Source organism: Anabrus simplex, chromosome 8 (genome assembly GCF_040414725.1).
Source record: "Anabrus simplex isolate iqAnaSimp1 chromosome 8, ASM4041472v1, whole genome shotgun sequence".
NCBI lineage: Eukaryota > Metazoa > Arthropoda > Insecta > Orthoptera > Tettigoniidae > Anabrus > Anabrus simplex.
In genome coordinates, this window is record NC_090272.1 from 4,463,035 (window position 1) to 4,476,257 (window position 13,223).

A 13,223-nucleotide genomic window follows, 5' to 3' on the forward strand; every position below is an offset into this window, starting at 1 on the left:
CAGTGAAACGAAATTCAATAAATTTACACGGTCAAACAACACCAACCGTGTATTCTAAATGCTCTTTTATCCTTGAGGTCACATTATCTTAATATTCATATTGACTTTACATAACTGGTCACTTGGCTTTTACTACCAAGATTTTTAATCTTTACTAGAATCGTTTTTCACTTGGAATCTTACTAGAAATCTACGGTGCCTCACACAGTAGTCGTCTCGATTTTCGTATTGTTAGCGGAATACATTGCAGCCGGCCACAATACAGCCTGTCTCACAAATCCTTCCTCGGCAAACATAGCCTGTCTCAAAACTCATTCTCCTCGCCTTATCCCAGCGATATTACTTAAAATCCAGGCTCCCTTTCACCTTCAGTATTCCTATCACTCTCATCTCCACATATATATAAATTCTTCGCTCTCAATCCATTTTTCTTATATTTCCAAGACCCTTTTCACATTTCAATCCTCTTGCGAAAAACAATAACCATTATAAAATACACCTTTTTATTTTACTGTTACTACAATCTTCGGACCTCGAGAATACAAGAACACACCGCGATTTTCCGTATAATCGACATACACGATGTCACAAAATTTTACTTCCCATGAATAAAACATAACTCTATCGAATTTCATTGGAATTTTCTAAATGCCTGCGATCCTTGTAAAACATACTTGTTAAATGCACTTTTAACATAGGAAAATTTTATCCCGCGGTAGACATTATTATTATTTTTATTATTATTATTATTATTATTATTATTATTAATTTAGACAAAAACTTCTGAATTCAAATGATACTTGAAATTAAGACATTCGCCACGACTATTTTACCATTACCACTTTCCTAATTTTCCTCATTTTGGATAATATCTCATAGAACATTAACACCAGATTTAAACGTCGCATTTTACAGTTTCTTGACGTGAAATTTACAAAACTAAAATTTTCACACGCTGACCAAAGTTATAACACTTCTCGCCTGATAATTACAAATATCAACCCGACACACGTCTTGAAAAAAAATTGGTTGGGACAAACAAAAAAGTCTAACTACAACATAATACAAAATATACACAGACCGGCATTGACGTCATCTCCAGTATTCTGGCTACATTTTCGCCAGCTGACCTCGTGCTTAGCCGCACATTGGTACTAAGAACATCATCTTCTCAAACATATCAATCCTACAAATACTGCCTTTTCACACGTTATTAAATGACAACACAAATCACGCACTTTCTTCGTTATAATTTGTACAGCAAACCACCTTCGTTCTGCAGTCGACTGCGACTGTCTACCTTCTCCCCAGAGTCGGCTCTCAGTCACCCTAATACAACAGGTGTTCAACAGATAACGAAATCAGAACTACTCTGACTAGCTTCCCAACTCCCTTAACACTTTCCAACACACACGAGGTGATACAATAAAATTTGCTATGTACTTTAACAGACGCCTATGCTTTCACAGTTTGTCGGCGAAAGTTCAGAAAATTTCTATCACCTTCCCTTTCTAACAGAAGATGTGGACCACAGCCACGAACATGTACTAAGTTAATTGTAGATCAATCTTATACAATTTTCTGTTGACGACGGGCGTGAGCTTCCGCTGCTTTAGAAACCAGACCGACACTGAGAAATATGCAGAGGGGGGTTTCTTTTATATTCTTGAGAGTGACGCTACTCACACCACTAAGCTTGATTACGTAATATGCTAATTTCGCGTCCAACAGACCGATTTTCATGAAACTTGTTCCAGAATTCCGGACAGACTTGTGATTTATTTAGATGTTAAATCTCATAATTTTACCACACCCGCAACAGGCGAAATAAATTTTTTCTGCCTGGGCGTTTCGCGGGTTTTCTTCATCCATTGACCTTGGCACGTGGAGCTAGTCCTCGGATCTGATGCTGATTTGTACTTAGGCTTAACTGCATTTATATTTTACCCTGGGGGTTCTGTCTTCACGTAGGTTTTAAGAATAATTTAGACTATTTATTTCAGTATTTACTGTGTTGCCAAAATCTCTCGTTACGCAGAATTCCGTGAATTTGAAGAATTTTTGGGTACTCGAAGTCCACCGAGGTGTCACGGTATTTCACGAGCTTACTGCGGGTGAGTTCGTTCCCACGCGACAGCGAGGTTTTTGGAAGCGCAACAAGGCTGCTCTCAAAAATAAAAGTAGCTTGTTATTTCAAATAAATATTGAAAAAATGAAAAATATTTTTCTCATCGTAGAATTATGGGTTCAATACATCATCAAGTTAAGCAGTTTTGTTGTATCCGTATGCACACTCTGGAGTTCATTATTAAGAATTTTTAAGCCGATATTTGTTGGTTATAATACCGTAACTAAGATTGGCGAGCTACAAAATGCATGTAGGGTAAAGTAAGGTAATTTTGTGATAATTTTCGGTTATAGCAACATAAAGAGGAAAAATGCATGATTTATTTCCTTTAAATTCCATGTATCATATAGAACAGAACATTAGCTAAAGGTTTTGATCATGAATGTATTCTTGCAATTACTTCATCTTGAACTCTTTATGATGTTATGGAACTCAATTGAGTTAGGTTATTTGGTGATACATATAGGTAATTTGGTGATTAGTAGCAAGGTAATTTGGTGATAGTTATTTTAGAACACTTTTTACTTTCAGGAGTTGTATAACTACATTTCACAGGAGTTTTCGTCTTATGATGAGTCTTCACAACACACGTGACACATTCACATGATTATGTCATCAGTATCTTGTGACTGGCAATCTTCATGCATAGTATGTGTACAAAAGCTGCACTGAATCCACTTTTCCAAAGTTTTGCATTTTGAATCAGAGTACGATTTTTTTTGCATAAGACACATATTCAATCATCATCTAACTTTACACCTGAAGGTCCAGGAATCAGTAAGTCAACATGAGCGCTACTGCTGTCGCTGCTCGGGAGGAGTGTGACACCTCTCGGAAGAGTCTCTTCTGTTTTTTGTGATCACGTCCTGGTTCTCTGGGAAGCTGAAGGAAGTGCTCAACATTGGAATTTGAGTCTGCAGATTCACTTATTTCTGAGAAAGATCTCTCAGTTATGAAAGATGAGGCAATAGCTACAGAAAAGCTTGCATTTTGGTTAAAAGGCACTATTCCAGCTTTCTAAATCCACCTGTTATGTTGGCATGGGAGAAATTTGAAAGAAATGCAGGATTGAACAATGAATGGAAATTAAACTGCTTGGGTTTATCGTCGGGGTGATTTCGCATGTAATCCAAGTTTGGGTAAGATACCTTCTGCGATATCTCTTTCTTCACTGTTTCGGAGCCATCATTTGAGAGACGACCATGGTAAACCTTTGAATTTTGAGGCTCGGTGCACTGTCATTTTACCTTCAGTCACTAATCTAGCCGCCTCCACCAAGTCTGCACTGTTTTACTGCGTGTACACTTCATCTTGTCGAGGCTTTCGTTTAATTTCTTTGTCATTTTACCGTAAGCTACTTTGGTGAGGTCAATTTTCTGAAAATGATGATGAAATTTGTTAATTTACACTACCTACAACTGAAATATGTATAAAATTCTCATTCCTCCAGGCATTTAATGAACCAAGGTGGAAATAGAAAATAACATTATTATGGGTTACCATCAGCTGAGTAGAAACTGCTTAAATATTTCGGTATTTTCTTAAGGTTTGTCCCTAAAATTATTACGGCATTAAACTTTTCTCTCAATGCAAAAAATAACTCACTTTCTTAGGAACAGTTCGACACCAATACTAACTAAAACAAACGGTTAATTGCCACAGTTTATTTCACTTGAATAGCACACTGCATTTAATAAGTCTGCACTTGCCAAATCACTACAGCTGAGTGTTACAAAATCTCATACCTTAGTAAATGAAAGAATCCAAGGATTATACCTGAGCGCGGAACAAATAAACCCAGAACACCCAGCTCACAACAGACAAGCACAAAAACAGAACAGGTTTTGTGGTGGCATTCGTTTAATACATTATCACCAAATTACCTGTATCACCAAATAACCTTACTTCACCCTACTTGAAGGTTTTGATGCTATCATTCTTTTATTGGGTGTAAGTTTGCTGTACTTCGTATCATTATTTTATTTTTAGACGTGTCTTATAATAAAGTAAATTCAAATTAATTACGTTAAAAGCATGTCTGAGATGGTAGCCAATAACAGCACCTTTATAACTGAGATCAAAATACTAGCCAATGAGAGCAAGAAGAGACGCTAGTAGGTCTGTCTACTGGGCGGAGAAATCTCGCTATAGGAAAGTCATTGTTCCATAGTCAGCGTTAGTGTTGCTCTATCTGATATCAAAGGGAACATACATAGAATGGACAGCGTCTACTTTCGCCTACGTGCTTCGTGTAACTGACGCAAGCCCTAGCATTGCCACTAAAATAAATAAAGCGGGGAATACAATAATGTATTGCATGTGGATATAATGAATGTTGTAAACATAATTGAATTAACTAAGACAATATTTCATTCACAAAATGTTAAGGGTACACGCTGTCTACCCTGTCTCCCTTGACGCTTCGCCCCTGGTGCGAACTACTGTATGTCTCGTCAGTGAGACCTTCCCTCTTGTCGGTACCGCCTTACACTGTATGTACTTCACAGCAGTGGCGGCGCGTGACTTTCATCACTGGGGGTTCAAAAGAAGAAAAAATTGCCTCCCCCCCAACCTCTCCTCTCCCCATCTCCGCCAGCTTCTCTTCCATCGTAGGCCGTAACCTCCTAAACTAAGATGACATAAGTTCTAGAAATGTGATCTAATACGAGAGGAGCAGAAAATACGGTAGGCCTACATGCCGAGTTTTACCACATGCAAAATAAGAAATAACTGCTTCATTGAAGTCCGCAGAGTCTCGAACAAAGTTCCTTTCAATTGACAACATAGCAAGAGCAATAAGTCTATCCTCGGTCATTGTGCTGCGCTAGAAAGTCTTTATTCTCTTCAGGGTAGAGAAACACCTTTCTGCTTCCGATGTCATGGGAATAGTATAATAACAACTATATTTAAAAGTTTTCATTGGTATTACCTTGCACCTATTCTTTGCCTCAATGATTTTTGAGTTAAGTTTCTCTCCAAAGGGTAATTATTCCAAAGAAGGCAAATTAATAGGTGTTTAGTAAGTAATGATATATTTGGGACAAGATATTAATTGGAATTTGACAGTTTAATGTGACTTTTGGTAGTAACGATGCTTTTCAACACTAGCGCTAGTTAGGTGCACTAGGCTCTGTTGCCTAGTCAAATTCCCGTAAGGCCAACAGATGGCAGGCACATACCCCAACCCCAACAACACGGCTAGCTAGTCTTGAGACAGTGGTCTATTGCGCATGCGTAAAGAACAGAGATCCGTTTCTGCGATATCCTGGTCTTGCCTTAGTGCTGGCTTTCGTCCCCCCGCACCTCGCCACTCCCTTCGCCTATGTACGGACGGAGGGATCGCCTTTGGAAAGGGGTTCATTCCAGACAAGTATCCAGCCACAGACCTTGCGCAGCTCACATGAATTGAAAGCCAGTACGAGTATATTACGGATAGAGGGACTTAGCAAGAGCTTCGAGATTGACAAGGGAGTTATGAAAATTACATAGTTGAGTACAATTTGATATAAACTGGAGGTTCATTGCTCCATTGCGCTATACCAGAAACCGCCACTGCTTCACAGGCATCTCAGGCTTCTTCATAAGTAAAATGTCTTCTCTCCGTCGAAAACCTAGGTCTCGAACTATCTTACACCAACTTTAAACTGTATATCTTCAACCAGTTTACTACGCATATTAACAAGTGTTGGTCTTTCGCCCTTGGCAGAGTGAATACTGTGGAATCTGTACACCTTACATGCATTAATCAAAATCGTCTAAGTCACACTTCTTAATAGATTTCGGTCTTCCCTTTCTGCAAATGAGTGCAGCTGAACTTGCAGGTTTGCTAGGACAGATTGCTCCGTGATTCGTTATTATATCATCTTTTCCTTGTTCCAGTTTTGAGTTGTCCTGCACTGGGATTAACTTTCACCGAAGACTGAGTTCTCCACTTTTGATTTTATAAGTAAACAATCTTTTTCAAGCTGAAAATTTGAAAATTGATAGTGTTTCTGTTTCTCAATCAGGAGGTGGACGTTTTATGGGAAACTGTCAGTCCGGAATGACCTGTAACTTGGCACAAGCAATCAATTTTGATGTTGGAAGGTGCACTTTACACAACCCAGAAAGATAACATTCAGATTAAAATATGATTTCTGTTCTGCCCCCACAGCCATCAACAAAATTCCTTACGTTCGAAACATTCTTCAAATCTGTAATATTTAATTTATGGTAAACAGCTTATGCAATGTTTCCTCAAATAGTAGAATTCCAAGCACCTGCGTAAATCACAGTATTCTCATACAACCCCCATGTGATTCGAGCATAAATTGTATAAAGCAGCAATGCAAATGATTGGCGTGCCCAATAGGAGGTCTGGAGATGAAACATGCACACGACCGGATTTTCAAATAAACCCCAATTTGCCACGACAAAATACACTACACAGAGCCGTACCTTATGTGCTGAAGTGCTGCAGCACATCGTCTATTTGAAAAAGAAATTACTTTAATAATAGTGTCTGCAATCAAATACAGTAGTACATTGAAAAAGACGTCAACCAAAGAATAGGAAACTATATAACTCTCCTCTTACACGCCGGGTGGCTGTGCATCACAACTCAGCGAGAATTTCTAAGCATTTTGCCAGAAAGCAGGGACTATACCTTTTGCGCATGCGTGCCCAACTTTTCCGATAGGCTGTGGAAACAACAGCCAAGACTCAGACCGCCAAGACATCACTTAACAGCGATTCTTCACTCGACCACAAAGAGGCAGCACTAGTCACACTTGCCTTACTACCGAAATGAGAACACGGCGGTAGTATTTAAGAGGGGATCGCTCACAGCAAACGGGAAAACAAAATACTGTAGAGCTGTTCCCGCCAGGTCTTTTAACACCAAAGAGGATAGAATACTCCCAACTTGCCTATTCCATAGTCACCTTTGTAAATCGATGAACTATAAAAAATGTGCTTTTTCTGTTGTCAAAATAAGGACATGACTTTGTGATATTCTTTAATAAAAATGTCTAGTTTATAAATGTCACTACAAAAACATAACATGTAATTTTGCATTACGACGCTGCTGGTTTTATTGCAATGATTTTGGTAACATTGGGAAGTTCTGTTTTTGCGCGCTCACACCAAGTGTTGATTGAGTTCGTGAATATTTTGCCATTGCAGGTGTTATTGTGTGTTTCATTATATAGTTTTATAGTTTTAATAAGAAATGTGTATACGTGTTGGGGTTGTTTGCGTGTTTGTTCAGTGTGGAAAACTCAGTGGAGAGACTCTTGAAAACCGCATACCGGTATGTTTCTCAGTAGTTTCGTTTGTTTCGGGGGGGAGATGGGTTACAGCAGACAACTGATTTTCTGCACCAGCCGTCACTGCACAGAGGTTGCTCCTGCAACTAAAACGGCCACATGATAATTATGCAATGGAAGGTAAAGAGTGTTGACGATAAGTAAATAACGCTCTGTTTGTTATCGCTCTCTCTTCTCTGCGGCTTAGCAAGAGTCGAAATTAATGTTGTGGCCATTTATAATACACAGGATACTGTATCAAAATGCGTTCAATATCTTTTTTAGTAATGTTGAAGCAATTCTTGCTACAAGTTGAATGTTTTCCGAAAGAAGAGAGTAGGAGTGTAGACAAACCATCATCGTTGAGAGTGTGCATATCAGGAAGAAACTCTAGTACTGGCACCTCCAGGGAAGCTCTCAGAACATCTGATACTGGAGCTGTAGGGGAGGCTCTGCTCAGCGTGAGGAGCTCTCTCCTCTGAACATCTTCTACTCTGATGGTAAAGGTTACAAATTGTGGTAAATTGGTGGCAACTGTACTTGGAGACCTGGTTTCGATTTCCGGTACAGCCAGAGATTTGGGGATGGCAGGCAGCTGTAAGTCACCTCCTTTGAGCTGGGGCTGAAAACAGCTCCAGCGGCCTGTTTCACCCAGTAACTTACTGGAGTAACATTTCTTGTTTTTATTAAAAATTAGGTTCCTAGAAGGAAACCATAATTTAATTTCATTGAAAAGCCGAAGGCAGGCGGCACATGCTTACCCTAGTACACCGTCACCGCGCTGCAGTGGTCTCTCAACGGCGCACTTGCCGCCGGCGTCTTGGAAATGTGTGGCAATCCACTGGAGCGAAAGGCTGGTAAGTTCATGATTGAAACAGCCTGAAGATGTTAATGTTTTTCTTACTTTTTAGTTTTCTTTCCAACACAGATAAGTCTCATGGCTATGATGTGACAGGAAATGACTAGCAGTAGGAAAGAAGCGGCCGTGGCCTTAATGTAGGTACAATCCCAGCATTTACCTGGTGTGAAAATGGGAAACCACTAAAAACCACCTTCAGGGCTGCCTACGGTAGAACCCACAAATCTCATCAATCCAAGCTCACAGCTGCGTCACTCAAACCGCGAAGCCACTTCACTCAGTGATAACCAATCTGGTGGTAGAGCATATGAATCATTGTAAACGATGAAAATCACATGCTGATAAGATAAATACAATTTCAGAGAAATATTTTACAGAAGAACATACAAGGGATAGAATAAGAAATGCAGTCGTACAGAAAAATGTAGATAATTGAACAAAACTGGTACGAAAGCAGTAACTTCGCGGAAACAGGAAGGATTGCAGATCATTAAACCAGGCATGTTGCCAACTGATTGAAAAATGCTACGAGAGGTGGAGACCGTTAGGTTTATATTTCGTATATCTACAAAAGGCATGTGCCATAGAACACAGGGAAAATATATCAACCGTTGTGAGGGCTTTGAGACATTATTGCACGCAAAAGGCTCCGTGGCTCAGACGGCAGCGCGTCGGCCTTTCAGCGCTGGATACCGGGGTTCAAATCCCGGTCACTCCATGTGAGGTTTGTGCTGGACAAAGCGGAAGCGGGGCAGTTTTTCTCCGGGTACTCCGGTTTTTCCTGTCATTTTTCATTTAAGCAACACTCATTTCATAGCATTTATCATCATCATCATCTGTTTACCCTCCAGGTTCGGTTTTTCCCTCGGACTTAGCGAGGGATCCCAGCTCTACCCCCTCAAGGGCAGTGTCCTGGAGCTTCAGACTCTTGGTCGGGGGATACAACTGGGGAGTATGACCAGTACCTCGCCCAGGCGGCCTCACCTGCTATGCTGAACAGGGGCCTTGTAGGGGGATGGGAAGATTGGAAGGGATAGGCAAGGAAGAGGGAAGGAAGCGGCCGTGGCCTTAAGTTAGGTACCATCCCGGCCTTCGCCTGGAGGAGAAATGGGAAACCACGGAAAGCCACTTCCAGGATGGCTGGGGTGAGAATCGAACCCACCTCTACTCAGTTGACCTCCCGAGGCTAAGTGGACCCTGTTCCAGCCCTCGTACCACTTTTCAAATTTCGTGGCACCTCCCGGGGTGGCAGCTAATCACGCTAACCACTACACCACAGAGGCGGACTCATAGCTTTTATCACTCATTAATAAATCACCTTGGGAGTGGCGACCCCATTGTAATAACAGCCTATATATGTTTCATTCATTCCATCCCTGACCCGATCAATGACTGGAAAACAGGTTGTAGGTTTTCATTTTCATATTACAGGCAAAGACAGGCAATGTTTACAGTTGGGCTGCTGTGGGAACTGATGGCAGAATGAGTTCTTGTTGTTCAAAGTTTACGTAGTTTTCAGGGAGGGTTTCAGTTAGATGGAAATATAGTCAGCAGTTCGGCCTTTGCCATGTGAGGCGAGTGGAGGAATAGACGGAGACTAAGACGGCGATGGTTAGCCTCATTTTCTAATGATTTATTTATAAGAGGTGCATTGAATATGATATGGAAATTAGCACGCCATGCAATAGGGAAGGAACCTAACAACATTGAATGTTAGGTCGGTGTTGTGGAAGCGTTTAATTAATTCGCAGAAGGTCAGACTGGACGCTGAAAGACACAACAGTCTATAATGGATATTCCATGTCAATTACAAATTGTCGTCAGAGTTCTGAATTTTCAAGACCGCACTGTACTCGAAATGAACTTCCAATGACGAACCAATGACGAAAGTGTATTTCGAAAAGTAACTAAGGCAAGCTATCCCCAGTAAAATCCACACATCAAGCACTGAACGGTTGTTACGCTCTTACGTCTGATATTTCATGTCACATATAAAAATTACCGCCCGAACAGGGACTCGAACCCTGGACCCTTAGGTTAAAAGCCTAATGCTCTACCGACTGAGCTATCCGGGCTCTGAAGTCTTTATTAATAGAATAACTCCAGTAGGCCCATCCCAAATACAACATGCAAGATTGTTGCGAGGAACGTGAAGGTCATGCGAACAACAAGCAGTACGAATCGCTACCGTGAGAGAGCGCACGCGACCAGCCTGCTTGCGCGCATTCTGGTAGCAATCAAACATTACCGCGATATGCACGCCGCCGAGCGTTCTCTGTTTACACTTACTGGGCGAGTTCCATCGCCGCGGTGACCAGTTCTGTGATGAACCTTGACCGAAATCAATGGGCGAATTTTAGTTACTTTACAGTTAAACATGCTAAATAATTCCAAACATAACGAGATTTCAGGTCTATATCTGAACTTTGATCTATAGTACGCGAACCTTTTCTTGAGCCCTGAGCTCCATAGTGCTGAATGGGAAGTTGGGCTCAAGAAAAGGTTCGCGTAGTACTTTGATCAAGAAAATTATGAATTCCCTCATTCCCTCCACCGTTCAGTATTACACCCTGATGTTTCGAGAAAAAATGTCAGAAATAATTTAAACATCGATTATTATTATTATTATTATTATTATTATTATTATTATCATCATCATCATCATCTGTTTACCCTCCAGGTTCGGTTTTTCCCTCGGACTTAGCGAGGGATCCCACCTCTACCGCCTCAAGGGCAGTGTCCTGGAGCTTCAGACTCTTGGTCGGGGGATACAACTGGGGAGTATGACCAGTACCTCGCCCAGGCGGCCTCACCTGCTAAGCTGAACAGGGGCCTTGTGGAGGGATGGGAAGATTGGAAGGGATAGGCAAGGAAGAGGGAAGGAAGCGGCCGTGGCCTTAAGTTAGGTACCATCCCGGCATTCGCCTGGAGGAGAAGTGGGAAACCACGGAAAACCACTTCGAGGATGGCTGAGGTGGGAATCGAACCCACCTCTACTCAGTTGACCTCCCGAGGCTGAGTGGACCCCGTTCCAGCCCTCGTACCACTTTTCAAATTTCGTGGCAGAGCCGGGAATCGAACCCGGGCCTCCGGGGGTGGCAGCTAATCACGCTAACCACTACACCACAGAGGCGGACATTATTATTATTATTATTATTATTATTATTATTATTATTATTATTATTATTATTATTATTATTATTCACTAATCGGCCAGCTAGGGATCACAAGTTTCTGGCGTTTACTCAGTTCTAGATTGATCCAGTAGGCTTTGTCGTGCACGGCGTTCATCTGACCATTTTGCACCAGTCGTCCACTTCACATTCCGGAGAGTCCCAAAAGTCACGATGCCTGTTCTGAAAGGGTCTCGTTTGTTGGCGTCATCTGGTTGTAGGCCCATTTCTTCGAGGTCTTTCTTGATGTTACGTACCAGGGAACTGTTGTTTGTCGTTATTATTATTATTATTGTCCGCCTCTGTGGTGTAGTGGTTAGCGTGATTAGCTGCCACCCCCGGAGGTCCGGGTTCGATTCCCGGCTCTGCCACGAAATTTGAAAAGTGGTACGAGGGCTGGAACGGGGTCCACTCAGCCTCGGGAGGTCAACTGAGTAGAGGTGGGTTCGATTCCCACCTCAGCCATCCTGGAAGTGGTTTTCCGTGGTTTCCCACTTCTCCTCCAGGCAAATGCCGGGATGGTACCTAACTTAAGGCCACGGCCGCTTCCTTCCCTCTTCCTTGTCTATCCCTTCCAATCTTCCCCATCCCCCGCAAGGCCCCTGTTCAGCATAGCAGGTGAGGCCGCCTGGGCGAGGTACTGGTCATTCTCCCCAGTTGTATCCCCCGACCAAGAGTCTGAAGCTCCAGGACACTGCCCTTGAGGCGGTAGAGGTGGTATCCCTCGCCGAATCCCAGGGAAAAACCGAACCTGGAGGGTAAACAGATGATGATGATGATGATGATGATTATTATTATTATTCTATTTTCTTTCTTAATCTGCTTTTCCTCCAGGGTTGGTTTTTCCATCGGACTTAGTGAGGGATCCCACCTCTGCCGCCTCAAGGGCAGTGTCCTGGTGCTTCAGACAGTCGGTCGGGGATACAACTGGGGAGAATGACCAGTACCTCGCCCAGGCGGCCTCACCTGCTATGCTGAATAGGGGCCTTGGTGGGGGGGGGGGGTGTGCGTGTGAAGATTGGAAGGGATAGACAAGGAAGAGGGAAGGAAGTAGCCGTGGCCTTAAGTTAGGTACCATCCCGGCATTTGCTTGGAGAAAAAGCGGAAAACCACAGTACACTTCATCGAGAATCCTGACCTCCCGAGGCTGAGTGTATCCCGTTCCTGCCCTCGAACCACTTTTCAAATTTCGTGGCAGAGCCGGTAATCGAACCCGGACGTCTGGGGGTGACAGCAATTCACACTAACCACTACATCACAGATGCGGACTACGAATATCCCCTTGTTAAATATTTTGTTCTTTTTCTCATTTATTATCTCAGAACTTTTCGTACAGTCCCACAATTATGTTTATAAAATGTTCTTGTTGTTTGGAATTATAAATAACTAACTGGATGCATACCCCGAGGTGTAGATATAGCGCGCCTACCTCTTACCCGGAGGTCCTGGACTTCATTCCCGGCACCGAATCGGTCAAAAAGGAAGTGTCTTCATCCTGATCACATGACACTCTGGTATCTCCAGGCCATCTTGCCGCACCAAGGCTCTTCTGTTACGGATTTGTTTTTATTTCTTTGTTTGAACACCTTGTTAGTGTTTCCCCCGCAAGGTGTTTGGGTTGCTGATCACTTGATTAGTGCCTCACTCGGTTTCTTTTATCCGATTATGCCACCGGCATATTTTTGGCTGACAGCATGATCGATATTTAGTTTATATATCCAGATAAAGCGCCGTTTTCGTGGCGGAAAACGTGGCATACCATGAGGGTCTAGCTTCGC

The 13,223-nt window shown here is 42.3% G+C and overlaps 1 non-coding gene across 1 annotated transcript; it reads right to left on the bottom strand.

Annotated features, from left to right (window-relative positions):
• Positions 1–10,274: 10,274 nt before the first annotated feature.
• TRNAK-UUU (transfer RNA lysine (anticodon UUU)) lies at positions 10,275–10,347 on the bottom strand. The gene has a single exon. It is a non-coding gene; the product is annotated as a tRNA-Lys (tRNA).
• Between the last annotated feature and the right edge of the window lie 2,876 nt (positions 10,348–13,223).